Source organism: Portunus trituberculatus, chromosome 43, assembly GCF_017591435.1.
Source record: "Portunus trituberculatus isolate SZX2019 chromosome 43, ASM1759143v1, whole genome shotgun sequence".
NCBI classification, from domain to species: domain Eukaryota; kingdom Metazoa; phylum Arthropoda; class Malacostraca; order Decapoda; family Portunidae; genus Portunus; species Portunus trituberculatus.
The window spans coordinates 3,267,014-3,281,670 of NC_059297.1; the positions used below are offsets into that span (position 1 = coordinate 3,267,014).

General features: G+C 40.8%; 1 long non-coding RNA gene across 1 annotated transcript in view; it reads right to left on the minus strand.

The window, feature by feature from the left end:
* Positions 1–116: 116 nt before the first annotated feature.
* Positions 117–14,657, minus strand: part of LOC123517932 — a 17,836-nt gene continuing 3,295 nt past the window's right edge. The window contains exons 3-4 of the long non-coding RNA XR_006678623.1: positions 4,946–5,052; positions 117–566 (exon numbers count right to left, since the gene is read on the minus strand). This is a non-coding gene — a long non-coding RNA (uncharacterized LOC123517932). The remainder of the gene's footprint in view (positions 567–4,945; positions 5,053–14,657) is intronic.

Sequence of the window (14,657 nt, forward strand, 5' to 3'; positions counted from 1 at the left end):
ATTTTAACCTTGAGTTTTGGGTGTGATTAGCATTAGACGATTTTGATGACGTTAGGAAGGGTCTGTGGAGGTTAAAAGATTAATAGCCGGAGTCTTCACTATTCTAATTCCGTACATGAGTTTCTGAAAATGTAGAAAATCATCAAATACTAACCAGAATGCATATGGAAACGTGTCATGGTACTGAAGGGATTAATATTACCATGTTGTCATAAATTAATAATAAAAAATGGGGAAAATAGATTGATCATTTCCTTTCCCAGACCGCATTATATTATCTAAGCGATCGCAATACAAAAATAAACATAGAAAAGCTACAGGTAATTATAGAAAAAAACATCTCTGGTATCGCTGCAAGGGTTGAATCGCCTGGTGACTTCAGTAATGGACGAAGCTCTCTCTCTTTCTATATGTAATGTTGCTCCTCGCACCTGGCTCACCCTCGCCTCGTTCCCTCTTCCTTCCGCGGCTTCATTTGAAAGATCAGCGGGATTTGTGTCTGCTCACCGTGCCTTCTCCTGTATGAGCGTGATCCTGGGCCAAACCTGTGTCTCCGCCAGTACTTTCTACGCACACACACACACACACAGAGAGAGAGAGAGAGAGAGAGAGAGAGAGAGAGAGAGAGAGAGAGAGAGAGAGAGAGAGAGAGAGAGAATTATTATGACAACATTTCTTACTCTCTTAGCATAAATAACATTACATTAGTGAATCGATTTCATAACATCATCTTATACAAGTAAATCAGAAACCCCCCTTTTTTTTAAGGAGAGAACTTTTGAGCATTAATCTCAAAATAGCAAATATTACCACGTGATACATCTTGACGACAAACTAAAGCAACCATCTGAAAGTACCACCTAACTCCTGAATACATATAAGTGAAGTCTTTACCCTTCTCTTATTCCTCCTGCCTATGTGTATTTTTTGCCATACTCATCACCACAACCAATAGTATCGGTTAGCTCATATATTAATCAGGAAGTTGATCCATATATTTAAACTCTGTGGTCTTTGAAAGGAATCGTCTTCTTGTGTCATCTACGCTCTGCTCATGATTTACGTCTTCAAACTTTGGCAAATCTTTCGACTAAGCCCGCATTATGACACTCTCTACTCTCCAAAGGATTATTTTCAAAGGCCACAGAGATTAAGTGAGGTTCTCATAATCTTTGTTGAATTACTGCTAGAATCATGTAAAACCCTCGAAAACTCCGATAATTTGCACAAGAACCAGCTAAAAGTGTTCGAGATAAGTTTTGAGACACTCAAGAGTCATAAGCCAAAGGGGGAAATGGAATCAGAGGAGCATGGTCAGTATAGCACCTTGCGTGAGAGACGAGAGCAGTGACGCGATGAATAAGAGAAGGATAGATCTTAACTTTGTCTTAGTGTTCCAGTGTGTGTTACCTATACCAGTGTGTCCTAAACTTCCTCACGATCCCTTCACTATGACGTCAGGTGAGTGAGTTAGCAGTCATCAGTTGTGCTTTCTCGTTTTGTTGGGAAGTGAAACACAGAGGGAAGGATTATGGCCCATGTTCAGATACGCCTTCTCCTCTCGCTATGTCAATTTTTCAAGGCCAGAGAGACAACTAGCGGGGCTTTCAAGACAGTTTTTCCTTTTGATAAACTAGAAATCTTGCCAATCTATCACCGAAACCATACAAAATATTCATAAAAACATGAATATCTTCAACTGGAGCCTTTGGAAAGCAGTGATGGTAAGAGAGCAAACCGTTTCAGAATACTGGCCAATGAGTACCGGATTGTGGTTTTTACTTGTTATTGTATGTGTTTCTATTTGGTGTTACTGATGTTTGTCTGGATGTTAAATTGTTTTGTTATTATTACGTGTGTTTAGCTAAGTTGTGTTCTAAGCAGGCTTGATGTTTAGTTAGTGATAGTGTTCTAGGGTAAAACAGTCGTGTTTAAACCTCTCCGCTTCCTTCTCCTGTATCCCTCTTCTTCTGTCTCCTTCCCCTCCTCTCTCATCTTCCTTCTCCTCCTCCTCCTCCTCACAGCAATTTCCGTCAGTCCTCTTAAGACCACATTAAAAAAAATATATAGATTTTTACCCCAGCGTGATACCGTCAAAGCCTCCAAAGATTAGCCCTTGGTGGTAGTAGTAGTAGCAGTAGTAGTAGTAGTAGTAGTAGTAGTAGTAGTAGTAGTAGTAGTAGTAGTAGTAGTAGTAGTAGTAGTAGTAGTAGTAGTAGTAGTTGTTGTTGTTGTTGTTGTTGTTGTTGGTTGTTGTTGTTGCAGTGCAGCAGCAGCAGCAGCAGCAGCAGCAGCAGCAGCAGCAGTGGCAGCAGTGGTGGCAGCAGCAGCAGCAGTGGCAGCAGCAGGTGTAGCAGGTGGTGGTGGTGGTGGTGGTGTGGCAGTGGTGGTGGTGGCAGTGGTGGTGGTGGTGGTGGTGGTGGTGCAGTGGTGGTGGTGGTGGTGGTGCAGCAGTGGTGGCAGCAGGTGCAGTGGTGCAGCAGGTGCAGCAGGTAGCAGTGGTGGTAGCAGCAGTGGTAGTAGTAGTAGTAGTAGTAGTAGTAGTAGTAGTAGTAGTAGTAGTAGTAGTAGTAGTAGTAGTAGTAGTAGCAGTATGAGTAGCTTTGCACTTCTCTTTATTACTTAGACTTACGATTTAACACACTTAGAAACAAAATATCCATTCCTCCATCATAACTAACAAAATTAGTTAAAAAAAATCTCTACAAGGATTCACTGTATTTTGTCAAGAGGGTTTTTTTCTATTTTTTTTTTCTAGCTATATAATTAAGAGCGTTATTTGGCTGTGTTGCTGCTGCTAGGGACCATTACAGCAGATCACTCCTCTTTACCTTACTGAGTCTACATCTGCTTCACTACCCACCACCCACACGTCTTCCGTGCATCCATAAAACTCCTCAAAACATGTCTTTTATATTCCTCTATTTCTCCTTCCTAGTTTGTTGCCAAGCAGCAGGACAAATTACTTCATCGGAGGGGCTCCCTTGTGATGACTTAATTTGAGGATTATTTAATCCTTTAAAAAAAAAAATCCTTCCCAGTGGGTCCGTTTTGAGTATCCTCCTTCTCACGTACTCCTCATCTCTCTCTCTCTCTCTCTGATCATAGCTAAACCACCTCTCTCTCGCCTATCGCCTCTCTCTCTCTCTCTCTCTCTCTCTCTCTCTCTCTCTCTCTCTCTCTCTCTCTCTCTCTCTCTCTCTCTCTCTCTCTCTCTCTCTCTCTCTCTCTCTCTCTCTCTCTCTCTCTCTCTCTCTCTCTGCCCATGTTATCAAACTGACCCACGTGTGCTGTCCCTCTAGGCGTCTTTTTTGCTTTACATTCTGGCACCCAATTTTTTTTTTATCATGATCTGACAGTGGGAAGGCTGTACAGAATATGAAGGTATATTATAAAGCTATTCCTGGCGCTTCATAATATATAATAGACTCATAATACGAGGCAGTAAGGGAAGGAAGGACTTATATACTCCAAGCATAATGAACTAATATTCTGAAGTAAGTGGAATTTCTTCAGTTTGAGGACGAAATATTGAGTGATAAGGAATATGTTGGTAGCCTGACGTGTGTGTGTGTGTGTGTGTGTGTGTGTTAAGAAGGATTGTATTAACTTGCATCTATTTCAGAGATATTAGTACAGGAATAACCAAGGATAATTGAAACCATTTGCATAATTACAAGAAAAACCTACTTAGTTATTTAAAAGAGTTGGATTGTCTCAGAAATTTCGAGACGTAAAAATTGTGTTAACTTGTAGATTATGAGAGTGAGAAGATCCTTTGTGCACAGGTAGTATTTCAGAATGGTTAGCTAAACTTACAAAGCCGAAAAGGTCAATATCTATGAAGTTAAGGGAATTTAGATGAATACTTACATTATATTAGATGAACTTACACTATATTCGACAATGCAAAACCAACTTCTCAACCACGTCAGTACTGGAACGTATTTTTATCATGAAGTTTTGGTGTGATTAGATGATTTTATTTACATTAGGAAGGGTCTGTGGAGGTCAGAGATTAATGGCCAGAGTCTTCACTATTCTAATCCCCACATCAATTTCTGAAGCTGTATAAAATCGCCAAATAGTAAGACGAATGAACATGAAAACACATCCTGGTATTGAAGGGTTTAAAAGGGGTTAACTAGTACGCATAAGCAAAACTTAGAAGAAATATAACCTTTTCATACTGACTTACAACAAAAATTACTAAACTTGCATAGAATGAAAAAATAGATTATAAAAACCAGAAGAATGAAACCATCCTCTTCTACAAATTATTTAAAAAAAGGCATGAATTATCTGCACTTAAGAAGAATTATATTAGATTAATATACAGCCTAGAAGAAGGATAGGAGAAGATAAGGCATGATAATTACATCAAGGGGGCACATGAGCAAAGTTCATAGGATCAGTAGCGGGGATAGAACCAGAAATAATGGGTTCAAACTTGAGAAATCTAGGTTTAGCAAAGAAATGGGGAAGGAACTGGATCTCTAACAGAGTGGTTGATGAATGGAACAGACTCAGTAATCATGTTGTTAGTGCTGAGTCAATAGGGAGCTTTAACTTCTTTGGTACTGGGACGCATTTTTACCATGAGCTTTGGGTGTGATAAGATGGTTTTATTTACATTAGGAAGGATCTATGGAGGTCAGAAGATCAATGACCACAATCTTCACTATCTTAATCCCCTCATAAGTTTCTAAAGCTGTATAAAATCATCAAAATAGCAAGTAAAATGAATATAAAGACGCGTCATGGTAGTGAAGGGATTAAAAAACGATTAGATAAATTCATGGATAGGGCTGATAGATGAAATAAGGTAACTTTACTTATATAGGGACTGCCACGTGTAGACCTGACAGTCTCTTGCAGCCTCAATTATTTTCTTATGATTTAATGAACTCAGATAACTTCCAACACAACACTGCAGAATACTTACGCCCGTGGACGAGCAACGGTGAACCTCCTCCTGAAGAACAGCTGTGTGGAGGGCGCCGGCAGCATCAACAGCACCACCACCACCAGCACCATCACCAGAAGCGTCGCCTGCAGGAGGAATGGCTGAGGTAAAGTGACTCTGCTATATTGTTACTTAATTTGTCTTGTTTTATTGATTTTGTTCAGGATTGCGTGCTGTGAGAGATGCTTGTTTATGGTGATCAGTGGAGAGAGAGAGAGAGAGAGAGAGAGAGAGAGAGAGAGAGAGAGAGAGAGAGAGAGAGAGAGAGAGAGAGAGAGAGAGAGAGAGAGAGAGAGAGAGAGAGAGAGAGAGAGAGAGAGAGAGAGAGAGAGAGAGAGAGAGAGAGAGAGAGAGAGAGAGAGAGAGAGAGAGAGAGAGAGAGAGAGAATTATTTTTGTTTGGAAGGATGAGGCTTGAAATGAAGGAGATAAAAGGAAATGGAAAGTCGAAGAGAGAGAGAGAGAGAGAGAGAGAGAGAGAGAGAGAGAGAGAGAGAGAGAGAGAGAGAGAGTAATTTTTTATATGGAAGAGGGAAGCTTAGAAGAAAAAAAGTTTGAATTAATTTGCGAGGCGGGAAAAAATTACGAAAATATAAAAGAAAACAAACTTAAGACGAGGAAAACTGGACGAAACAAAAAAGAAATGACACGGAGTTCTCATTTCATCTTCCCAAAAAAATTGAAGGACCGGAAATATTAAGAGGCTTAGAGGAGAAGGAAAGAGAGAGAGGGGGGTTAAAAAAAGAAGGGGTTAATGTGTGAGGCTTAAATAGTGTTGCTGTTATTGTTGTTTGTTGTTGTTGTTGTTGTTGTTGTTGTTGTTGTTGTTGTTGTTATGAAAAGTCCTTAGTGTGTGTGGATGTGTATGTGTGTTCCTTTCTTCCTATCTTCCTTCCATATCTCCTGTTGTTGTTGTTTTCGTTGTTGTTTTTGTTGTTGTTATTGTTGTCGTTGCTGTTGTGAAAAGATTTTTTTTTGTGTGTGTGTGTGTGTGTTCCTTTTCATCCAATCTTTCGGCATTAACGTCTTCCTTTCTCTCTTTCTTTCTTTCTTCCTTTCTTCCTTCCATACCTCCATCCTCCCTCCCTTCTTTCCTCCCTCCCTCCCTTCCTCCCTTCCTTCCTTCATTATCATTTCACATCTTTTTTTTCTGATACTTTTACGACTTTGTGTCTTAAAATCTATGCACTACTTTTTCTTTCCTAATTCCTGCTTTTCGTTTATTTCCTTTTTTTCTTATCTATTTACTTGTTTGCTTCTTCCCTCTCCTTGTTCTCTTCTCTCCTTGCTTCTCAGAAATTATTCACAGTAACTTTTTCTTTTTTCTTCTTGTATCGTTACTATTGTTTCCTCCTTTTATTTTTTTTTCTTCCTTTTGATATCTCTCTTCTTTTCTCTTTTTTTTTCTTTTCGCTCTCCCTCCCTATCTCCTTTTCTTCATTCTGTTTTTCTTTCCTTCATCTCTGTTTATTGGTTTCTCTGTGTTTTTTTTTATGTTTTTTCTTTACCTTTTTTTTCTCTTTTCCTTCATTTTCTCTCCTTTTCCCTCGCTTTATGTCTTCTTTTCCTTATATTTCCTTTTCTATTTTAATTTTTCCTTTTCCTTTCTTCCTTCTTTAATCCTCTACTGTCTCTCTCTCTCTCTCTCTCTCTCTCTCTCTCTCTCTCTCTCTCTCTCTCTCTCTCTCTCTCTCTCTCTCTCTCTCTCTCTCTCTCTCTCTCTCTCTCTTCTTACTTTGTGCTTCTCACCTTTATCATACTCTTCCTTACTTTTTTTTTCCCTCCGTTCACCAGACAACCTCTATACACACACACACACACACACACACACACACACACACACACACACACACACACACACACACACACACACACACACACACACACACACACACACAAGTTTCCATGCAGTCGTCTTTTTCTTCTTCCTTTTTCATGTTTTAGCAGTCACGCTATTGACAAACTTAATCTGTAGTGTCTGGTGAATTAATAATATGCTTCCTCACACTCAACCTCCCACTGCAGTGCTCTCTTTCCCTCCTTCTGCTCCTCCTCCTCCTCCTCCTCCTCCTCCTCCTCCTCCTCCTCCTCCTCCTCCTCCTCCTCCTCCTCCTCCTTCACCGGTTCTTTTAATTCTCTTTTTATTTTTCATATTATTTTTATTGTTTTCATTCGTAGTTACCTGCAATGTTTCTCTTCTTTCTTCTATTTTTTCCTTCTTCTTTTCCGTCTCAGTCTCCTCCTCCTCCTCCTCCTCCTCCTCCTCCTCCTCCTCCTCCTCCTCCTCCTCCTCCTCCTCCTCCTCCTCCTCCTCCTCCTCCACCTCCTTCACACGCACACACTTTACATTTTAGGTTTTGCTATAATCTGCATGCATTGATTTACTGCTACTCTGCATTGCGCTGAAGTGTGGAGAGAGAGAGAGAGAGAGAGAGAGAGAGAGAGAGAGAGAGAGAGAGAGAGAGAGAGAGAGAGAGAGAGAGAGAGAGAGAGAGAGAGAGAGAGAGAGAGAGAGAGAATGACGAAAAGAACAAGAAGATAGAAATGAAGGAAAGGAGTGACAGAGACAGAACAAAATGATAATGAGAAACGAGAAAAAGATCAAAGCGAATTGTGAAATAGAAGAATAAATAAGAGGAGGAAAAAAATAGCAAGGAAAAACAGGACGAAGGTGGGTGGCAGTAGTTCTCCCTCACACACCAACGAGTCTCCCTCCCTCCCTCCCTTCCTTCCTTCCTTCCTTCCCTCGTCGCCTCATCAATAATAGTTCACTAGCTCACCAGTCGTTGCTGTAAACCCTGGCCCCTAAGACAAACCCCCTTTCCACCCACCTACCTGCCCCAAACTTCACTGAATTAATACTACCCCACTGTCTGACTCACTGTGACTGGCTTACTAACTGCTTCACTGTTCTATATCTGTCTGCTATTGTCTCTCTACTTCCTTTAATCTTGAGAGTTATTAGTTCATGGATTGTTACTACCCCGCTGCCTGACACACTGATTGGCTTACTAACTGCTTCACTGTTTTTCTATATCTATTTACTATTGTCTCTACTTCTTTTAATCCTGAGAGTTAATAGTTCTTGGATTGATACTGACTGGCTAACTATTTCTGGCTAGTTATTTCCTAACTATTTATCTATTACTGCCTTTACTTCCCTGAATATTAAGGTTAGAAGTGATGGCAAGAAGTAGAGTAATGCAGATTAATTCACGCTGTGCTTTGTGTTCTATTTGAGTCTTAACCCATTCAATACTGGGACACATTTTTGCCTTGAGATTTATGTACGATTAGACCATTTTATTGATATTAGGAAGGGTCGATGGAGATCAGAAGATTAATCGCTACAGTCTTCAATATTTAGATCAGACACATGAGTTTCTGAATCTGTATGAAATTACCAGATCGTTAGTAGAATGAATATGGAAACGCGTCATGGTACTGAAGAGGTTAAGTTGTTCGTTGGTCAGACAGTCGCCCTCACAACACCTGATAGTTGAGAGTTCTTAGCGTACCAGATGACTGAAGGTGAAAGGAAAATGTGAAGTTATGTATAGGTGAGTGCATACATTAAGTTTCTTGATTGCTGGCCGTCCATGGGTGTGTGATTGAGTTCTGCATGTTTAAGATGAAGGGAAGTAAAATTAGGTACTCTGAGGCCCGTGTGTGTGTGTGTGTGTGTGTGTGTGTGTGTGTAATGAGCAATTCACATATTTTAGGCAGAATCCTTGTTAAACTGCGTATCAATCTACTCACGAAAACAACATTCAGTATAAAGTCTGTTGAATCACCACTAGGCAAAAAAAAAAAAAAAAAAAACTACGAAACACAAGTAACTTTCAGTAGAGCTCGCCAAACTACCATCAAAACCATGGAAACAACATTGGAAACTAAAAGAAGAGAGTAAATAACGAATGAAAATAAAGAAAACGAGTAAAAAAATATCCTAGACCCTGTTCAAATCGAGGCAAGACACCGAACGCTTGATAATACAACCACCACCTCCCCAGCAAGTCCTCATCAGTGTGTGGAGACAGCGAAGAGTAACAAGTAAAGTGTTGTGGGAGCGTAGCGCAGAGAAAGGGAAGACTGGGCGTGGCGTGCGACACTGTAGGAGTGTGTGGCTGGCAGGCGGCGCTGCAAGGCTGAGGAGGGTGGTCAACTGAGCGTGATGGAGGCCGAGGGAGCGTTTGAGGGAGAGGGAGAGAGAGAGTGAGGATGGCAGGATGAGAGGAAGGAAGGATGAGACCACATAGAAGAAGGGAGGATGTAAGGATATGGCTGGCAGGGAGGGAAGGGAGGCTGAAACGAGTAGGAAAGAGAAAGAGGGAGTGAGAGAGAGTTAGTCAGTCCGTCAGTCTTCAATAGGATTTAGACATAAGCCCCTAGACGTTGTGGAGGTTCCGTTACACGAGAGATATGCAGCAATACATCAGTTTTGTGGGTCTCCGGTTCTGCAATGACGCGACGCAATACCTAACCACAGAGGTACGCGTGGTTATTATGGTGATTGTAAGGGAAGTGTAGAGATTGAGAAAACACTGGGTGAGGCAGAAAAACACATCCCAGTAACAGACTCAAGTGCAAGATATTAGGGTGTTTCAGCGTCACTTTATGATTTCAGTGATACTTTGGCAAACTCTGCTGGGACTTTCATGGGAGCTGTCATGACTCGGGTGATAATTCAGCGGGTTCGAGTGAAAGTAATGGAGGGTTTTAACGCTATCTTTTTATTGTTGTGGTAAAAGTTTAACCTGCTGTAATAGATGTTATTAAGGTATTTCAAATGTTCTTTTTCTTATTTTTGGTCGAGTTGTAGATATTGGGTTTTCAAGATCGATTGATTTTAACCCTTTTAATACCATGACACGTTTTCATATTCATTCTGCTTACGATTTAGTGATTTTTTACAGCATCAGAAATTTTTGTGGGGGATTAAAATGGTGAAGGTTTTGGCCATTAATCTTCTGACCTCTATAAACCCTTCGTAATGTAAAGTAAGATCGTCTAATCATACCCTAACTCATGGTAAAAATGGGTCCCAGTACTGAAAGGGTTAAGGAGAGTTTAGCAAGTTTTTGGGGTTGTTGCTTGATTTTAAGCGTATCTTTCCGATCTTAGTGATAGTTTAACAGATTCTAGTGGAAGCTAGTCGATTTCGTTTCTTTCCCCTTACAAGTGATAGTTAAATATATTCTAGTCATTTAGTGGATGTTGGTGATGTCTTGAAGCTTGTTTTTCCCAATTGTTATGATTACTCAATTGTTAACTGTCGGATCTTATTAGAATTGTCAAGAGTGTTTTCATGACTATTAGCAGTTCAGCAGGATTCCGTATTTTGATCATCTCTAACCGGCCTTAGCAGAAGTTACCGGAGATTTTCAAGGATGGTTTCATTAATTCTAGTGATGCAATAGTAAATACGTATCATGCATCACCTTGGGATCTCTGTAGCCTTTGAAAACAGCCCTTGTGAAGATACTTTCGTGATTCTAGTGATACAGTATTAAAAACGTATCATAGGATTTCTGTGACCTTTGAAAACAGCCCTTGTGATGATACTTTCGTGATTCTAGTGATATAATAGTCAAAACGTATCATACATCACCAATGATGACCTTTGAAAACAGCCCTTGAGAGGATATTTTTCATGATTTTAGTAATACAATAGTTAACATGTGTCCTGCATTACCATTGGGAGCTCTGTGGCCTTTGAAAACACCCCTTTGTAAGGATACTTTCATGATTCTAGTGATACAGAAGTCAACACGTATCATGCATCACCCATGGGAGCTTAGTGGCATTTGAAAACAGCCTTTGTGATATTCTAAGGCTTTTCACCATACAAGTCGCGGACGTATGGAAATAAGTGGCCCGCGGAAGAACACGAGTCTTTACAAAACACTCCAGGTTTACTCTTTCCCTTACTTACGTAATGAAAATGTCAGGAGGAAATTTAGGGTTCCATTGTAAAAAGAGTAACAAAAAGTGTTTAGTGGTTACCTGCCGACTGTGAGGCCCTGGAGGGTTGCCCGTGTTAGTTAATGAGCTGGACGGTCCCGAGAGAGAGAGAGAGAGAGAGAGAGAGAGAGAGAGAGAGAGAGAGAGAGAGGTGGTGTTAGCATTCTCTTTTACCGTTCCTTTTGTTTTGTATGGCGCGCGGTGTGGCTGTGGTTGGTGTTGTTTTTTTTGTGGTGTGGCTGTTGTGTGGTGGTGGTTTACCCGGTTATGATGTGGTTGTTGTAGTGTGGTTGTGATGTGCGTGTTGGACTAACCTCTCTCCATGGAAACGTGAATGTGAAAAAAAATTATGCCAAGAATTAGATAAACAAAAATAAAAATGTCACTACCTATAAAAATGAGTTAGAACTTCTGTACTTTATGATTTGTACTCCAGGAATGTTTCGAAATTTACAAAGGGAATATTGCTTGTTGCCACCCACCCTCTTAACCCATTCAGTACCGTGACGCGTTTCCATATTCATTCTGGTTACTATTTGGTGATTTTTACGCAGCTCCAGAAACTTATGTGGGGATAGAAATAATGAAGACTGTGGCCATCAATTTTCTAGTCTCCATAAATCCTTACTAATGCAAATAAAATCGTCTAATCACACCCAAAATTCAAGGTAGAAATGTATCTCAGTAATGAAGGGGTTAATTAGTAACAACTAACAACCATGTATTTCTGAAAGCTGGTGTAAAACTGGGGCTATCTGTGCTGAAGACGAGCGGATTCAAGAATGTATTATTGCCAGTTAACATTGGTATATAAACATTCTTATCATTAACCCCTTCAGTAGCATAACGCATTCTGCTTACTATTTAGCAATTTTATACAGCTTCAGAAATTTGTGTGGGGTTTAAAATAATGAAGACTGTGGCCATTGATCTTCTGACCTCCATAGACCTTTCCTAATGTCAATATAATGTCTAATCGTACACAAATTTCAGGGTAAAAATGTGGCCCAGTATTGAAGGGACTAAAAACAATGTGTGGAATTTTTATAACCATCTACAAGAAAGATAGGACGAAAAATAAGATTAGACTTTGAAATTTCGTGGCATTTCAATATTTAGAGGTAGTAGAATAAGAACAGATATCTTGAGCGGCTAGTATTTGTAGGAAGGATATTCAAAGTCATTTCTCCCAGCGAGTCTTCTTCTCTCAGTGACAGAAAAGATGTAGGTGGGAGGCGGAGGTGGTGAGGCGGCGAGTGTCCACACCTGACAGACACTATCCTCACCCATTCCTCCCTTTACACCTCATACTGCCCCTCTGGCGACTAATAACACTGCTTAAACACTTACAATAAATACAAATACTTAACTACAGTAATGCAGGGAAGATGCGTCAAATACCATGCGTGCTTTGGGGTCCGAGGGGTCTCCAAGCGCACAGGTTCGAATCCTGTCCACGGTCCGAGTGTAGGTTGGGCTTCCTCACTTGGGGCAACGGTTTCCTAGCGGGTGGGCTTTGAGATAGGAGGTAACCCAAAAAGTATCCCCTTTAGCCCATAAATTCCCGTGAAAAGCCCACATGGTATAAAGAAAAGAAAAAAATAGTTATTGAAAAGGTTTAATTGCATAATCGTGTTCCTTTTCAGCAATAAATGTTGATGCTTTATATATTTAGTCTTCAGTTTTATCTTGATTGAAAAATTTACGGATCTTTTCTCTCTATCTGATTTTAGTGATCTTAGATATAGTTCTTAGACATTTCATTATTATTCAGTACGACTTTAAAATGAACGAAAATAACAGCTATGGTAAAGAAAGAGTTTGAAAATTTGGTGTAAGAATTTGAACAGATAAAGTATACAATTATTATTACCGTGACGTGACTGTGGTGAGATAATGTGGCTGGTATAGCGTGAGGTGTGGTCGTGGCGTGACCGAGGTGTGGGTGTGATTTACTTTGCTGTGGTGTGGTGAGATGGTGCGGCTGCTGTAACATCATAACATTACATTCACCAAGAAGGGGAAGTTACAAAGAGGAGTGCTGTAGTACAAGACAACATTACAGAATAGAAATACAGAAAGACAGTGAGAGAAAAGGTGTGGCTTGATTGTTTGTGGTGGGATTGTGGCGTGGTTTTGGCGTGGTTGTGGTATGGTTGTGGCGTGGTTGTGGCGTGGTTGTGGTGTGGTTGTGGTGTGATTGTGGCATGGTTGTGGCGTGGTTGTGGTATGGTTGTGGCGTGGTTGTGGCGTGGTTGTGGTGTGGTTGTGGTGTGGTTGTGGTGTGATTGTGGCGTGGTTGTCTACAATAAACGCCACACAGATAAGTAACAAAGCGATCAACAGTTACTTTGTGGTTGGTTTGTTGTGAACCTCCGCTGTCTATTGAACTATGGTCCTTCCTCCTCTTCCTCCTCTTCATCCTCCTCCTTCTCTTTCTCCTTTTTTCTCCTCCTACTCCTCCTCCTCCTGCTCCTCCTCCTCCTCCTCCTCATCATCATCTTTCTCTTTTTTTCTGCTTCTTTCTCTCCTTTTCTTTTTCTTTCTCCTTCTCCTTCTCTTTCTCCTTTTCCTTCTCTTTTTTTTCTCCTCCTCCTCCTCCTCCTCCTCCTCCTCCTCCTCCTCTGCGCTTGCCTGTTTCTCCCACTAACAAAGTAAGATAGTTACCAAAACAACCCTAGTGAGAAACTCAGGGTCTGTTGCTGCTTGGACTTCTTTTGTATTCCTTTGTATTCCTCCTCCTCCTCTTCCTCCTCCTCCTCCTCCTCCTCCTCCTCTTCCTCCTCCTCCTCCTCCTCTTCCTCCTCCTCCTCCTCCTCCTCCTCCATTCCTCTTTTCTTCCCTCATCAGTTTCCTTGTCTACGTACATTCGCATTCTTGGTAGCATTCTCCTCCTTTTCCTTGCTTCCTCCTTTCTCTTTCCTCTTCCTCCTCCTCCTCCTCCTCCTCCTCCTCCTCCTCCTCCTCCCTTTCCTTCCTTCTCCAAATCGCTCACGGGACTACGGAGCGAAATCCACAGCTCAGTTGGGGTCTCACTCGTCCATGGTAAACGTGAGCGGCGCCTCAGGTCTCGCAGGGGAATGCTTTATAGGGGAACTGGCACCCTTAACCTTACTGCGGGGCGTAGCGGTGAAGGGAGGAAGGCGTGGTGCACTGGCTGGCGGAGGCGGTGAAGAAATAACACTCATGCAACTTAAATGTTTCTTTTTCACTTTTCTGTCTCCGACTTTTAAACTTCGTGCAGGAAACTCTTTGTTCTTGCTCTTGTCCGATTCTTTTGTTTTCATTTAGTTTACTGTATTGACTAGGTTTATTAAGGAATTATTTAAGCTACTGAAGGAATTGAATTGGGTTCTCATTTTAGTTTTCTTTGTTGACGACGCAAAATTTTGTTAAGGTATTACTAGAGTGATAAGGACAGACTTGGACATTCCCTTGTAATTTCCACCAGAATGTGCTGGAGTATGGCTAGAATAATGAAGCCAAAGGACACTGGAAAACCGTAATCATTTCCCTGGTGTGGTTGAATTATTTATCACTCCAATAAAAGGAAAAAAGGAAAATATCGCTAATTTCCACTTGATTGTTTTTTAATCGCTCCTCAAATAATGAAAACACTCTTGAACTTTACAGTACCATGATACGTTTCCATATTCATTCTGCTTATTATTTGATTTTATACAGCTTCAGAAACTCATCTGGGTATTTAAGATAATGAAGACTCTGGC